The sequence below is a fragment of the Ranitomeya variabilis genome, chromosome 1, assembly GCF_051348905.1.
Source record: "Ranitomeya variabilis isolate aRanVar5 chromosome 1, aRanVar5.hap1, whole genome shotgun sequence".
In the NCBI taxonomy this organism is placed as follows: domain Eukaryota; kingdom Metazoa; phylum Chordata; class Amphibia; order Anura; family Dendrobatidae; genus Ranitomeya; species Ranitomeya variabilis.
This window is the reverse complement of record NC_135232.1, coordinates 456,497,053-456,512,903: the sequence shown is the minus strand read 5'-3', so window position 1 is coordinate 456,512,903 and position 15,851 is coordinate 456,497,053. Positions and strand designations below refer to the sequence as shown.

At 47.1% G+C, this 15,851-nt stretch overlaps 1 protein-coding gene across 1 annotated transcript in view; it reads left to right on the top strand.

Moving 5' to 3' along the window:
• The first annotated feature begins 361 nt into the window (after positions 1–361).
• Positions 362–15,851, top strand: part of LOC143776102 (atrial natriuretic peptide receptor 2-like) — a 290,044-nt gene continuing 274,554 nt past the window's right edge. The window contains exon 1 of the mRNA XM_077265543.1: positions 362–701. The gene's annotated coding sequence lies outside the window, so the exon portion shown is untranslated. The remainder of the gene's footprint in view (positions 702–15,851) is intronic.

Here is a 15,851-nt window from a genome sequence, read left to right as displayed (position 1 = left end):
GTTTTGTGCTCTGCATCTCTTCCTGCTGAGCCAGAACAGACACACGTTTTCTTGGGTGTTTTAGTTCTGTTATCTTTCTTTCTTTCTGTTTTGGGTAACATGTGTTTTTCATTTACTCTGTGTTTGTCTGCCCTTTCACCTTTTGGATGCAGCTTTTTATACTTTCCCACTCTACACCTGTTTACCTACAGTATGTAAACATAAAATTTGTTATTGGTGTTTTAGCCACTAGATGGCAGCGGTTTGCAGATTCTTACTGCTGTCACCTGTATGTCAGTTGGCACACAGAGAGATAACCAGTTTGAGCTGCCCCCAAAGACAGTTGGAAAGCTAAAGGATGACTGAGAGATGCAGGCGGCCATCTTGGAGTGCAGTTAAAAAGAGACAGATGTAACAGGAGCACAGGAGAGTTAAGAAGAACGGGTGTGGGCAGTGTGCTTGGAGCTGGTCAGATTAATGAGGAAAGGTGCAACTGTTCCGATGATTCCTGTCAAAGAAGGAGAATCACATCGGGAAGGCGACTACAGTTGGATACAGAGTTAGATTTCACCCAAAGCATCGGCTGTTATGTGAATGGCCTTCTGCTAGCCTGTCCGGCAAAAACTGTACTCCAGGTGATAAGCCCAGGATCCACTCCACAGTCTCCCAGCTTAACGGCTGATCGGGCGATTAAACAGCCACTTGTGTTCAGTTATTGGCCGGTAAGTACTGAGCTCAGGCCCCACCACAGGGATCACAGTGGGTGCATGCACGCAGACTTTAGAGAGAGTTTGGCGCCAAACCTAAATTCTCATTTAGAGACATTGTTTGTTAAGAGGGCTGTGTGAACCTTAGCTAGATATTCCCCTCAGTGGGTGAGCTTGTACAGTGGGAAAAAAATATTTAGTCAGCCACCAATTGTGCAAGTTCTCCCACTAAAAAGATGAGAGAGGCCTCTAATTGCCATCATAGGTAGACCACAACTATGAGAGTCAAAAGGAGAAAACAAATCAAGAAAATCACCTTGTCTGATTTTGCAAGATTTATTTTGCAAATTATGGTGGAAAATAAGTATTTGGTCATCTAAAAACATGCAAGATTTCTGGCTCTCACAGACCTGTAACTTTTTTTTAATCACACTTCAAACTCCATTATGGTGAAAACTAAAGGACACCAGAAACAAAATTGTAGCCCTGCACCAGGCTGGGAAGGCTAAATCTGCAATAGGCAAGCAGCTTGGTGTGATGAAATCAACTGTGGGAGCAATAATAAGAAAATGGAAGACATACTAGACCACTGATAATCTCCCTCGATCTGTGGCTCCACACAAGATCTCACTCCTTGAGGTAAAAATGATCACAAGAAGGGTGAGCAAAAATCCCAGAACCAAACGGGGCCTAGTGAATAACCTGCATAGAGCTGGGACCACCATAGCAAAGGCTACCATCAGTAACACACTACACCACCAGGGACTCAGATCCTGCAGTGACAGATGTGTCCCCCTACTTAAGCCAGTTCATATCTAGGCTCTTCTGAAGTTTTCTAGTGAGCATTTGGATTATCCAGAAGAGTATTGGGAGAATGTCATATGGTCTGATGAAACCAAAGTAGAATTGTTTGGTAGAAACAAACAGAGTGGAGGAGACAAAATGCTGAGCTGCATCCAAAGAACACCATACCTACTGTGAAGAATGGGGGCGGTAACATCATGCTTTGGGGTTGTTTCTCTGCAAAGGAACCAGGATGACTGATCCATGTACATGAAAGAATGAATGGGGCCATGTATTGTGAGATTTTGATTGCAAACCTCCTTCCATCAACAAGGGCATTGAAGATGAAACGTGGATGGGTCTTTCAGCACGATAATGATCCCAAGCACACAGCCAGGGCAATGAATGGGTGGCTTCGAAAGAAGCATACGAAGGTCCTGGAGTGGCCTAGCCAGTCTCCAGATCTCAACCCCATAGAAAACCTTTGCAGGGCGTTGATAGTCCATGTTGCCCAGCGACAGGCCCAAAACATCACTGCTCTAGAGGAGATCTGCATTAAGGAATGGGCCAACATAACACCAACAGTGTGTGCCATCCTTATGAAGACGTTTGAAAACGTTTGACCTCTGTCATTGCCAACAAAGGATATATAACAAAATATTGAGATGAACTTTTGTTAATGACCAAATACTTATTTTCTACCATAATTTGCAAAATAAATCTTGTCAAATCAGACAAGGTGATCTTTAGGATTTGTTTTCTCATTTTAAGGCTATGTGCACACGTTGCGGATTTTGCAGCGGATCCGCAGCGGATCTGCAGCTGCGGGTCCGCAGCAGCTTTCCATGCGCTTACAGAACAATGTAAACCTATGGAAAATGCAATCCGCAGTGCCCACGCTGCGGAAAAAAACGAACGGAAATGCTGCGGGTTACATTCCGCAACATGTCAATTCTTTGTGCGGATTTCGCTGCGGTTTACACCTGCTCCTCTATAGGAATCCGCAGGTGTAAAACCGCAGGTGGAATCCGCACTTACGCTATGTGCACACGTAGGAAATGTGGTGCAGAATTTTCTTCACAAAATCCGCATGTCCTGGCAGAATCCACAGCTGCGGATTTGCCACAGTTTTTATACGGATTTTGTGTGGATTTGCCACGGAATTGATGCAGATTTTGTGCGGATTTTCTGCAGTTTTTGCCACTGCGGATTTCTATCATGGAGGGGTGCAGAAACGCTGCAGAAATGCACTTCTTTTAAATCCGCAGCAATTCCACACTGATTTTTCTGCACCATGTGCACATCTTTTTTTTACCCATTGATTAACATTGTACTGTACATCACAGTGTGGATCTGCAGCGTTTCTGCGCAGAAAAATCCGCTGCGGATCCGCAGCAAATCCACATCATGTGCACATAGCCAAATTACGCATAAAAACCGCGGTAAATCCGTGGTAAATCCGCAGGTAAAACGCAGTGCCTTTTACCTGCGGATTTCTAAAATCCGCTGCGGAAAAATCCACAGAGCTCCTTTCTACGTGTGCACATATCCTAAGGGCTCATACTCACTTGAGAGAAACTCGGATGAGTCTTGCACGTCAATACCCGGCACTGCACCCGGCACTCAGGAGCAGAGCGTGTGGCCGCATAGCAATACATGAAGCTGAACGCTCCGCTCTTGAGTGCCGGGTGCAGTGCCGGGTATTGACGTGCAAGACTCATCCGAGTTTCTCGCACGTGAGTATGAGCTCTGACTCTCATAGTTGTGGTCTACCAATGATGTCAATTAGAGGTCTCTCATCTTTTTAAGTGGGAGAACTTGCACATATATAGATAGCATAACAGAATTGTAATTTTAGAGAATTGTTAAGTTTGTGAATCTCTGCGCTGCACCGCTGCAAGGGCTGCCTCTTGTACGTATATCTAATTACACCCTTGCTCTGGGTAACTCCTGGTTACTGCATTAAGCAGAACCACAAGTCAGGCAAATTACAGTGTACCGATAAAACATACTGGGCCTATCGGTTGTGCAGTGCAGGGGTCCTAGCTGCTCTGGGCTAGGTGTGTGTGTGTGTGATACTTAACGGTGTTTCTTGACATTGGTATTGTCGACCACCGTGCCTAAGTGTCTCCCCAAGGGGTCGCCGAGCCCCTTCCATTCCCAACCGAAAAATGACATGAGTATCAAGTTGGATATAATTGGCCACAGCGGCCTTTATTATAAACAAACAAAATATATAACCGTAACATGATCTGGGAAGGGGTCCTTGAAGCTACAAGTCTGATGTTAACCATAGTATAAACAAGTGGACAAGAGACCAACCGTAGATTATTCTCAGCCGTTACCCCACAGGCTCGAGAGCACCAAAATACCCCAAAGGGTTACCCTTGTCCACTTCCAACTTAGGAATCTGGCCCACCGTTACCAAGATTCCCCCAAATCACCAGACCCACAACCAAAACTTCTACCAACTGGAGAGTCCGTATCCCGACGGACCCCCCAGGCCAATTTAGCACCAACTCCAAGGACCCCTCCCCCTGCCACCACGAGGATACTTGACCCCCTCAAGTACCCGAGGCCCCATCAACCTTAACCGCTATGGCTGCCTCAATTCCCGACTGCATCCCAAGGGCCCACAAATCAGTGCCCACCGCGTTCAGATGAACACCATCACCCAAAAGAAATTGGTCACCACCACGCTCCAACTCAAAATGACGCACAGCAAAGCCCCCGTTTCGTACGACAAAACCCGACACAGCCCGATTCACCTTGATGCGGGCTTTATTAATCTTGACCACCGACCTAGCGTGCCTCCAGGATTTCCGTGGAACAATCTCCAACCACACAATGGACATGTCCCGAAAGGAAACCCATAACCGTAACAAGTCGTGTTTAATGTCTCGGATCAACTCACGACAAGGACGAACTCCCAAGTCGTTTCCCATGTACAGCCAAAATGTCGGGAGGCCTGTCCAACCGAGCGCCGTTATGTACTTCCTCCAGAACTCTGTTCCAACCTAAGCCCCGAAACCCCAACCACCTGATGACGGCCACATCCCTGGAAAAGCCGAGCTGTCTTCCATCCTGCCGGACATCTGCTCGCTTTGCTCCCCAGTACACGTAAGAGTGGCCAACAATCCACACCAACAACGAGGATGAACCTGAAAAACATAAACAACTTAGACACGCGCCAACAACGAGTAAAATGACCAACAGTCCCCAGCCTCTCAGGCCCTCACATAACTCCGATAACGACCGGACTCCCACCTCCCTATCCTCTGTATCACCGCAGGAGCCAATCCGCTTTACGCCGCCTCCATAGCGGCCCCGATCCGAAAAGAATGCGAGGCGAACCTGGAGGAATCCACACCAATGGCCTCCAAAGACTGCCGAAAAAACGCTACAAACTGATATTTAGACAGAAAAGACCCATCCTCATTACATAACAAAGGCCCATCACTGCGCGGGTGGAACCTATCAAATTCCTGCCAGCAATGGACAGGACACATGACGGAACCAGGAACGGCTCCCAACACCACCCTTTTACCCCGTCCCGTCTGATACATCTTAGACTTCCGAATCCAAAATTGCAACGACCCCTCGGAAACAAAAAAGTCCCCCGCCCAAAGGCCCCCTTGATGAACTGTAGTGGGAGACACCAACTCCACCACCCTCAAGGCCCCATAAAACGCCAACGAAAAAGCTAAGCGAAATAACGCAACCTCAAAACTAGAAACACAAATATCACCCAGACGTGCCCCCAATCGCTCCAACATCTCAAAAGACACCGGGCGCCTGCGATCACCACGGCTACCTGATCTCCTCAACCCCTTTGCAGCTTGCTTTACCAAAAAAGACTTCGTCCAGTCCTGCAGGCCCCGGAGCCTGAAACCAAAAGCTAAAGCCGCTATCATCCTATCAACCTTTGCTGCCGACCATCCCTGATCAGCCCAATGCCTCATCCATAACAACAACGCCCCCACGTGGTCCTGACTAGTACCCGCAACACCACAAGACGCCAACCAGCTCTCCCACGTACTCCATACCGCCTGATAACACGACCACGTACTCGGCACCAAGGACACTTGAATTAAAGGTTCTGCAGCCCGGACACCACGCTCCAAAGCTCCGCTGGGCATTCCAGCCCCGTCTCCTTGGCCTCCGGAGCCAACGACCGAAAACGCTCCCACTGGAAACGACACAGAGAATCGGCAATGCAGTTATTAACGCCGGGCACATGTGTGGCTGTGAAATAAGCATTCAAAGATAAACAAGACAAAACTAACTGCCGAAGAACTCTGATCACAGGGGGCGACCCTGTCGTCAAACTGTTAATGGCACACATGACCGCCATATTATCACAATTAAAACGCACTCGTTTGTTTCGAAAAACGTCGCCCCAAAGCTGTACAGCCACCAAAATCGGAAAAATCTCCAACAAAGTGATGTTCCGAACCAACCCCGTTTCAAACCAAGTTTCCGGCCATCTCGCGGCACACCAACGGCCCCGAAAAAGGCCCCAAATCCCACTCCGCCTGACGCGTCAGTAAACAAATCCAAGTCCACGTTACCCACCACTTCCTCCTTCAACAATGAACGCCCGTTGTAACAGGACAAAAAACGATCCCAAACCTCCAAGTCGGCCTTGAGTTCGGATGACAAATGAACAAAATGATGCGGGGCGAGAAATCCCGGCCGTAGCGCTAGCCAATCTACGGGAGAAAATCCCCCCCATTGGGATAATTCGGCAAGCGAAATTCAATTTCCCCATAAGGGACTGGACTTCCTGCAGCGGCAATTTCTTCAACCGTCTAGCACAGGCCACCTCTTCTCTTAAGCCCAACACCTTGTCAACCGGCAACCTAAACTCCCACCTCACGGAATCGATAACAATACCCAAAAAAGACAAACTGGTGCACGGACCCTCGGTCTTGCCGGGTGCCAGCGGGACCCCAAAACGTTCAGCAACCCAAACAACCGTCCTCAACAGAACCTCGCAACATTGAGATTGATCAGGGCCTATACACAAGAAGTCGTCCAAATAGTGAATCACCGAATCCAAACCGGACACATCCCGCACCGCCCACTCCAAAAAAGAACTGAAGGCCTCAAAATAAGCGCACGACAGCGAACAGCCCATCGGCAAACAACGGTCAACGTAAAATCCGCCATTCCAATAACAGCCTAGCAACCTCACGCTATCGGGGTGAACCGGCAATAAACGAAAAGCCGACTCAATGTCGGTCTTAGCCAACAATGCCCCTTTCCCACAACTGCGCACCCACCTGGCTGCCTCATCAAACGATGTATACACCACCGAACAAAGCTCTGGATCAATCCCATCATTCACAGACCTCCCTTTCGGGTATGACAAATGCTGAATGAGCCTAAACTTATTAGGCTCCTTCTTGGGAACCACACCTAACGGCGACACCACCAGATCATCCAAGGGAGGAGTAGGAAATGGTCCAGACATCCTACCCAAAGCCACCTCTTTGGCTAACTTTTCAGACACGACTGACGCGCGCAACAAGGCCGATCTGAGGTTCTTCAAACTCGGAGGTACCACAAAAACCGGGGCAAGTATACAAAAACCAACACTAAAACCAGCCCAAAGCAACTCTGCCCTCTCCCTGTTGGGAAACCTATTTAGATAGGGGGCCATCGCGTCCAACCTCACCGGTGTCACCCCCTTTGGAATTACCCTCTGGCTTCCCTTTTTTCTTAAAACACTTGGCGGCTCCGTGTGAAGCGCCGTTGCAATTGGAGCACAAATGCTTTAACTTACAAGTCGCTCTGAACTTACACTGGCCCTCATTGAACTGCCAACACACTCCATGCTTCGGACCGCCAGATTGTCCCAACTGACCCCCGGTTCCTGAAGATGAACCTTGTGAACCACCTTGGCCGGAAGTTCCGGCCCCGCTTTGAAAGGAGTGACCAAACTTCGTTGGCACCATCACCCGCAACCACAAACCAATGTCCTTCTGATCCCACCGGATCACGGGACGGACCGCCTTCCGCTGCTGGAACTGCTCATCGTATCGTAACCAAGCATGACCACCATAGGCCCTATGAGCTTCCCCTTTGGAGTCCATATAACAAAACAAGCCGGAGCAATTCTCGGGAGACTTCTCGCCAATAACGCTTGCCAAAATCGCGAATGCCTGAAGCCAATTCATAAACGTCTGAGGAATAAGGCGCCATCGCCGCTTTTCCTCATCCTCTTTCTAACTATCCTCCTTTTTACTCTTATCATGGTTAAATTTTTCCAACGGCAAGAGCGAAAATATCTCTACATACTCATCTTTCCAAATCTTTTCACGCACCTCCTTCTTCAAGTGCGCCCCTAACGGCCCTTCAAAGCAAACGTACACCTCGCCCCGTGCTTTATCATCCAGCCGAATGCCCCCCTCTTTCTCTTTCTCTGTTTGCACAGATACCGAGACCGGCTCGGTCGACCTACCCAGTTCGGCAGACCTGCTGCCGGATAACGCCAACCCCAGATCAGACGCTCCGACCCAAGCCGACAAAGGGGACGACCCCGGCCTACCACTGCCCAACCGTAACAACAGCTCCCATACGCCGGACAACAACTCCCCCATCCCTTCACGACTCACATCAGCCCGCTCCACAGACCCCCCAACCCAATTCACAGAAGTCAAAGTTGGCGTCGAAAACGCCAGGGACAAACAACACATAGATGTATTCTCACCAGGCTGCAGGGGAGCTGTGATCCCCCCAGCCACAGACGCTGTCGCCGTCCAGCCGTCTCTCGATCCCGATGCCGTCCTTGGGCCCTCCCGGACATAGACTTCGCTCTGCAGCACTGCTCCAACCTATCCGCCCCCTACGGAGGGGACCGTGCCGAACCCGCCAGCCGGTGAGACCACCTGATGTCCAGTAGGCCCAGACCCGGACCCGCTGTCTGAAACGCTGCTGTCTGATGCCACCACTTGAGAGGATGCAGGCCCGGTCGCCGATGCTTGAGGGGAGTAGTGCCCCTGGCCGTATCCAGCAGCCCTGCTGGATCTGGGGCGCTGCCCACCGCCGCCTCTGGGATGCTCCCCCGCCATCTCTCGCTGCTGCCGGAAGCAGGCCGTCTGGCCTGGTCCTCACCGCAGCAGCCCGCTGTGACAGTGCTCTGGCCGTTAGAAGCATTGGCACGCGTAGGCCCCGCCCCTGGCATGCTGGGAGAGAAGGCCCAACTGCCGCCGCAGGCCTCAGCGCAGTGGATGGATTCCTCCCAGACCGCGGCCTGCTGGGGTGCTTCTGAGCAGGCGCGCGGCCCGGAGGGTCCCGTGAGGGGCTCCTGTGCTGCTGCTGAGACACCGGGGCCACATCGGGGGATAGGCGCTCCGGGGGCCGCACTCGCCTGGATCGCCGCTCGCCAGGCCCGATCGCCGGGGGATCCACACTGCCGCTGCCGCTGCAACCGCCAAGGATCCCAGACACTTGAGCCTCCAGCCAGCCTGGAGGCTGTGACACCGCCGCCGCCCGCAGCTGCGCCAGAACCTGCTCTATGGAGGCCATGGGGTAAGCGCTGGCGTTCCTTCCTGCTCACAGGTCCTCCGAGCGGGAAGTGAACGGCTCCTCCCCTCCACTCACCCATTCCCTCTCTGGCCAGGATTAACCCTCCCCAAAGAGCGAAACCCCACCCCCCCTTTTTCCATGCTCCAAACCCCCTGTCATGGGGCTTTCACGTACGCCGCCTGGGGTAGGGGGTGGGGAGGCTCGCTCCAGCCTGGTCTTTCTTGCTATTTCTGGGGGTAACACCGTTTTCATTGTCAGTAAAAACCAGTTCCTTAACAAATTGCCTGTTCATGTTCTTTGTCCTCGGCCCGCTGTATTCTGGGAGAGACCACCCCAGTATATGGTCTACAAAGTCATCATGGATGCCCTGACCACGCAATTGCAGTCTTTGCCTTTGGAAGTGGCAGGCAACAACAGCTTTCATTTTCCACTGCTATGCAGGTTCTACTCCACCCTAGTCAGTCATCTGCATGCCAACTGTGTGCCATGCAATTTTGTTACTGTGTTTTCACTAAAAAGCATAAGCAATCCTTGGGTCAAAATCTATAAAAAGCGTCTTTGACATGTTCCATACTGGGAGCACATACCGAGGGGGTTAAATAAGTATTTGATCCCTTGCTGATTTTGTTAGTTTGTCCACTGAGATAGACATGAACAGTCTATAATTTTAAGAATAGGTTAATTTTAGCATTGAGAAATAGAATATCAAAAATAAAATCAAGAAAATCAGATTGTATACATTATATAAATGTATTTGCATTTTGCAGTGAGAAATAAGTATTTGATCCCCTACCGACCATTAAGAGTTCTAGCTCCTGCAGACCAGTTAGACGCTCCTAATCAACTCATTACCTGCAATAAAGAAAGCAGTCTTAGGGTATGTGTCCACATTCAGGATTGCATCAGGATTTGGTCAGGATTTTTTATCAGTATGTGTAAGCCAAAACCAGGAGTGGAACAATTAGAGGAAAAGTATACCGTATATACTCGAGTATAAGCCGACCCGAGTATAAGCCGACCCCCCTAATTTTGCCACAAAAAACTGGGAAAACTTATTGACTCGAGTATAAGTCTAGGGTGGAAAATGCAGCAGCTACCGGTGAATTTCAAAATTAAAAATAGATGCTCCATACCGTTCATTATGGCCCCATAGATGCTCGACATAAAGCTGTGCCACATATAATGCTCTGCACCGTTCATTATGGCCCCATAGATGCTCGACATAAAGCTGTGCCACATATAATGCTCTGCACCATTCATTATGGCCCCATAGATGCTCCACATAAAGCTGTGCCACATATAATGCTCTGCACCGTTCATTATGGCCCCATAGATGCTCCACATAAAGCTGTGCCATATATAATGCTCTGCACAGTTCATTATGGCCCCATAGATGCTCCATAGAAAGCTGTGCCATATACAATGCTCTGCACCTTTGATTATGGCCCCATAGATAGCTGTGCCATATATAATGCTCTGCACCTTTGATTATGGCCCCATAGATAGCTGTGCCATATATAATGCTCTGCACCTTTGATTATGGCCCCATAGATAGCTGTGCCATATATAATGCTCTGCACCTTTGATTATGGCCCCATAGATAGCTGTGCCATATATAATGCTCTGCACCTTTGATTATGGCCCCATAGATAGCTGTGCCATATATAATGCTCTGCACCTTTGATTATGGCCCCATAGATAGCTGTGCCATATATAATGCTCTGCACCTTTGACCTTTGATTATGGCCCCATAGATGCTCCACATAAAGCTGTGCCTTATATATAGTGCTCTGCACCGTTGCCCCATAGATGCTCCACATAAAGCTGTGCCTTATATATAGTGCTCTGCACTGTTGCCCCATAGATGCTCCACATAAAGCTGTACCTTATATATAGTGCTCTGCACCGTTGCCCCATAGATGCTCCACATAAAGCTGTGCCTTATATATAGTGCTCTGCACCGTTGCCCCATAGATGCTCCACATAAAGCTGTGCCTTATATATAGTGCTCTGCACCGTTGCCCCATAGATGCTCCACATAAAGCTGTGCCTTATATATAGTGCTCTGCACCGTTGCCCAATAGATGCTCCACATAAAGCTGCGCCATTGCTGCTGCTGCTGCTGCTGCAATAAAAAAAACAAACCACATACTCACCTCTCTTGCTTGCAGCTCCTCAGCGTCCCATCCCGGCGTCTCTCTGCACTGACTGATCAGGCAGAGGGCGGCGCGCACACTATATGCGTCATCGCGCCCTCTGACCTGCACAGTCAGAACAAGAGGACGCGAAGACTGAGCGGCGCCCGGCGGGTGGAACGAGGGAAGGTAAATATGTAATACTTACCTGCTCCCGGCGTCCCGCTCCTTCCCCCGGACAGCTGGTCTTCGGTGCCGCAGCCTCTTCCTCTGTCAGCGGTCACCGGCACCGCTGATTAGAGAAATGAATAGGCGACTCCCCCCCTATGGGAGGTGGAGCAGCCTATTCATTTCTCTAATGAGCGGTCCCATGTGACCGCTGAACAGGGGAAGAGCTGCGGCACCGAAGACCGTGGGACAGGCAGGGGGAGCGCCAGGAGCCCCGGAAGCAGGTAAGTATGCCTCAGCGCCCTCTCCCCCTCACCCTGCCGACCGTGACTCGAGTATAAGCCGAGGGGGCACTTTCAGCCCAAAAATTTGGGCTGAAAATCTCGGCTTATACTCAAGTATATACGGTAATAGAAACATATGCACCACTTCTGTATTTATCACCCACTCCTGGTTTTGGCTTACAAATACTGATGAAAAATCCTGACCAAATCCTGATGCAATCCTGAACGTGGACACATACCCTTACATAGCCACCTTTATAAAAAAGAAAACCTCCTGTCCACAGACTCAATTAATCAGTCAGACTCTAACCTCTACAACATAGGAAAGACCAAAGAGCTTTATAAGGATGTCAGGGAGAAGATCATAGACCTGCACAAAGACGGAATGGGCTACAAAACTATAAGCAAGATGCTGGGTGAGAAGGAGAAAACTGTTGGTGCAATAGTAAGGAAATGGAAGAAATACAAAATGACTGTCAGTCAACATTGATCTGGGGCACCATACAAAATCTTATCTCGTGAAGTATCCTTAAGCATTATGAAGATGAGAGATGAGCCTAAGGGTATGTGCACATGTCAGGATTTCTTGCAGAAATTTCCTGAAGAAAAACGGAAATTTTCTGCAAGAAATCCGCATGCTTCTTTTTGCGTTTTTTTCCCGTTTTTTCCGCTTTTTTTTTAGCATTTTGCAAGCATAATTAGCTTGCAGAATGCTAAAGTTTTCCAAGCGATCTGTAGCATCGCTTGGAAAACTGATTGACAGGTTGGTCACACTTGTCAAACATAGTGCGTGACAAGTGTGACCAACTTTTTACTATAGATGCTGCCTATGCCGCATCAATAGTAAAAAGATATAATGTTAAAAATAATTTAAAAAATTAAAAAAAAGCTTATACTCACCCTCTGATGGCCCCCGATCTCCTCAGAAGTTGCTTTGTGTGTAGGACCTGCGATGACGTCACGGTCACATGACCGCGACGTCACGGTCACATGGCCGCGACGTCACGGTCACATGACCGCGACGTCACCGAAGGTCCTTCACACAGAGCATCTATAGGAACGGAAGCGGCCACATGCACCGCTGAGAGGCGGGAAGACTCCGGGGGTGAGTATATCACGATTTTTTATTTTAATTCTTTTTTTTTTTTTTAAACAATTATATGGTACCCAGTCTGTGGAGGAGAGTCTCCTCTCCTCCACCCTGGGTACCAACCGCACATGATCTGCTTACTTCCCGCATGGTGGGCATAGCCCCATGCGGGAAGTAAACAGATTAATGCATCCCTATGTGTGCGGAATTCCCGCGATTCCGCAAATTAATGAACATGTTGCTTTTTTTTCTGCGATGCGATTTTTTCGCGGAAAAAAATGCAACATTTGCACAAGATATACGGAATACACTGAAAATAATGGGAGGCGTATGTAAAAAAATCCTGAACGTGTGCACCTACCCTAAAACTACACAGGGGGAACTTATCTCTTAATTATCTCTAGGCAGCTTGGACCACAGTCACCAAGAAAACCACTGGTAACATATTACGCTGTAAAGGTTTAAAATCCTGCGGTGCCTGCAAAGTCCCCCTGTTCAAGAAGGCACATGTGCAGGCCCATCTGAAGTTCGCCAGTGAACACCGGGATGATTCTGTGAGTGATTGGGAGAAGGTGCTGTGGTCAGATGAGACAAAAATTGAGGTCTTTGGCATTAACTCAACTTGCTGTGTTTGGGGGAAGAGAAAATGCTGCCTATGATCCAAAGAACACCATCACCACTGTCAAGCATGGAGGTGGAAACAAAATGTTTTGGCGGTCTTTCTCTGCTAAGGGCACATGACTACTTCACTGCATCAATGGGAGAATTGATGGAGCCATGTACCGTAAAATTCTGAGTGACAACCTCCTTCCCTCCGCCAGGACATTAAAAATGGGTCATGGCTGGGTCCTCCATAGAAAACTTATTGAGGGAGTTGAAGCTCTGAGTTGCCAAGAGACAGCCTCAAAATCAAAATTTAGAGATGATCTGCAAAGAGGAGTGGACCAAAATTCCTCATTATATGTGCACGAACCTCATCATCAGCTACAAAAAAGTCTGACTGCTGTGCTTGCCAACAATGTTTTTGCCACCAAGTATTAAATCTTGTTTGCCAGAGGGATCAAATACTTATTTTTCACTGCAAAATACAAATATATTTATATAATTTATACAATGTGATTTTCTGCATATTATATTTGATATTCTATCTATCAATGTTAAAATTAACCTACCCTTAAAATTATAGACTGTTCATGTCTTTGTCAGTGGGCAAACTTACAATCAGCAAGGGATCAAATAATTATTTCCTCCACGGTATATCTTGTTTGCATATATTCCCTCATAATACCCCTGTAGGCTGGTTTTGGTGTATTTTTTGGCAAAAACATGACCTTCAGCCTGACCTTTAACACTACTGAATGTATCCTCGGCACTATGGCGAGCCCTACCAAATTGTAGCTGATCAGAAGAGGCGGCATCCATACTGGATACATCTACTCCTGATCAAACGTGCAACAAAAGGTCACTTTCATAGATTGTATGATGAGCTTCCAGAGATCCTCAAAAATTTTATGAATACACTCACATGAGTATCTCTACATTTAACCATCTTTTTTCAGTGTTGAGGCCGGGAATAACCTACCAGAATAAAACCATGCAGCATTGTATATTTGACCTTATTTTTTTTTTATTTAAAAAAAAATATATCTTTTGACCATTAGGTCTTTCTAATTTTCACAGAAAGTTTAATTTTTTAAGGTAAATACCTTAGTCCATTTTTTCAATAATAATTTTATGTGTTCCATATTAGAACACCAAAGTATCCATGCTTTTCCATAGTGTACTGTATGTATATGTCTGTGTTTGACTTGGTTTTACAAAGTTTAACGACAACATCTTAATTAGATAGAATGCTTGTCTTCTTTTGAAGAAATACAATGTTTCCTGTATTATGTTCACTCATGTTTGCTTTTTCCTAAAAGTTTGTAAATCTCTTCTACCTTTCATTGTTATGTTTGTTCACAATTATTATGTTTGCTTTGTGTTTAAATATTATTTGACATAATCTCTTTATGTTTATTTAACCCCTTCACCCCCAAGGGTGGTTTGCACATTAATGACCAGGCCAATTTTTACAATTCTGACCACTGTCCCTTTATGAGGTTATAACTCTGGAACGCTTCAACGGATCCTGGTGATTCTCACACTGTTTTCTCGTGACATATTGTACTTCATGATAGTGGTAAAATTTCTTTGATATTACCTGCGTTTATTTGTGAAAAAAATGGAAATTTGGCGAAAATTTTGAAAATTTTGCAATTTTCCAACTTTGAATTTTTATGCAATTAAATCACAGAGATATGTCACACAAAATACTTAATAAGTAACATTTTCCACATGTCTACTTTACATCAGCACAATTTTGGAACCAAAATGTTTTTTGTTAGGGAGTTATAAGGGTTAAAAGTCGACCAGCAATTTCTCATTTTTACACCACCATTTTTTTTAGGGACCACATCTCATTTGAAGTCATTTTGAAGGGTCTATTTGATAGAAAATACCCAAGTGTGACACCATTCTAAAAACTGCACCCCTCAAGGTGCTCAAAACCACATTCAAGACGTTTATTAACCCTTCAGGTGTTTCACAGGAATTTTTGGAATGTTTAAATAAAAATGAACATTTAACTTTTTTTCACAAAAAATTTACTTCAGCTCCAATTTGTTTTATTTTACCAAGGGTAACAGGAGAAAATGGACCCCAAATGATGTTGTACAATTTGTCCTGAGTACGCCGATACCCCATATGTGGGGGTAAACCACTGTTTGGGCGCATAACAGAGCTCGGAAGCAAAGGAGCGCCATTTAACTTTTCAATGCAAAATTGACTGGAATTGAGATGGGACGCCATGTGGCGTTTGGAGAGCCCCTGATGTGCCTAAACATTGAAACCCCCACAAGTGACACCATTTTGTAAAGTAGACCGCCTAAGGAACTTATCTAGAGGTGTGGTGAACACTTTGACCCACCAAGTGCTTCACAGAAGTTTATAATGCAGAACCGTAAAAATAAAAAATCATATTTTTTCACAAAAATTATCTTTTCGCCCCCAATTTTTTATTTTCCAAAGGGTAAGAGAAGAAATAGGACCCCAATAGTTGTTGCACAATTTGACCTGAGTACGCTGATACCCCATATGTGGGGGTAAATCACTGTTTGGGCGCATGGGAGAG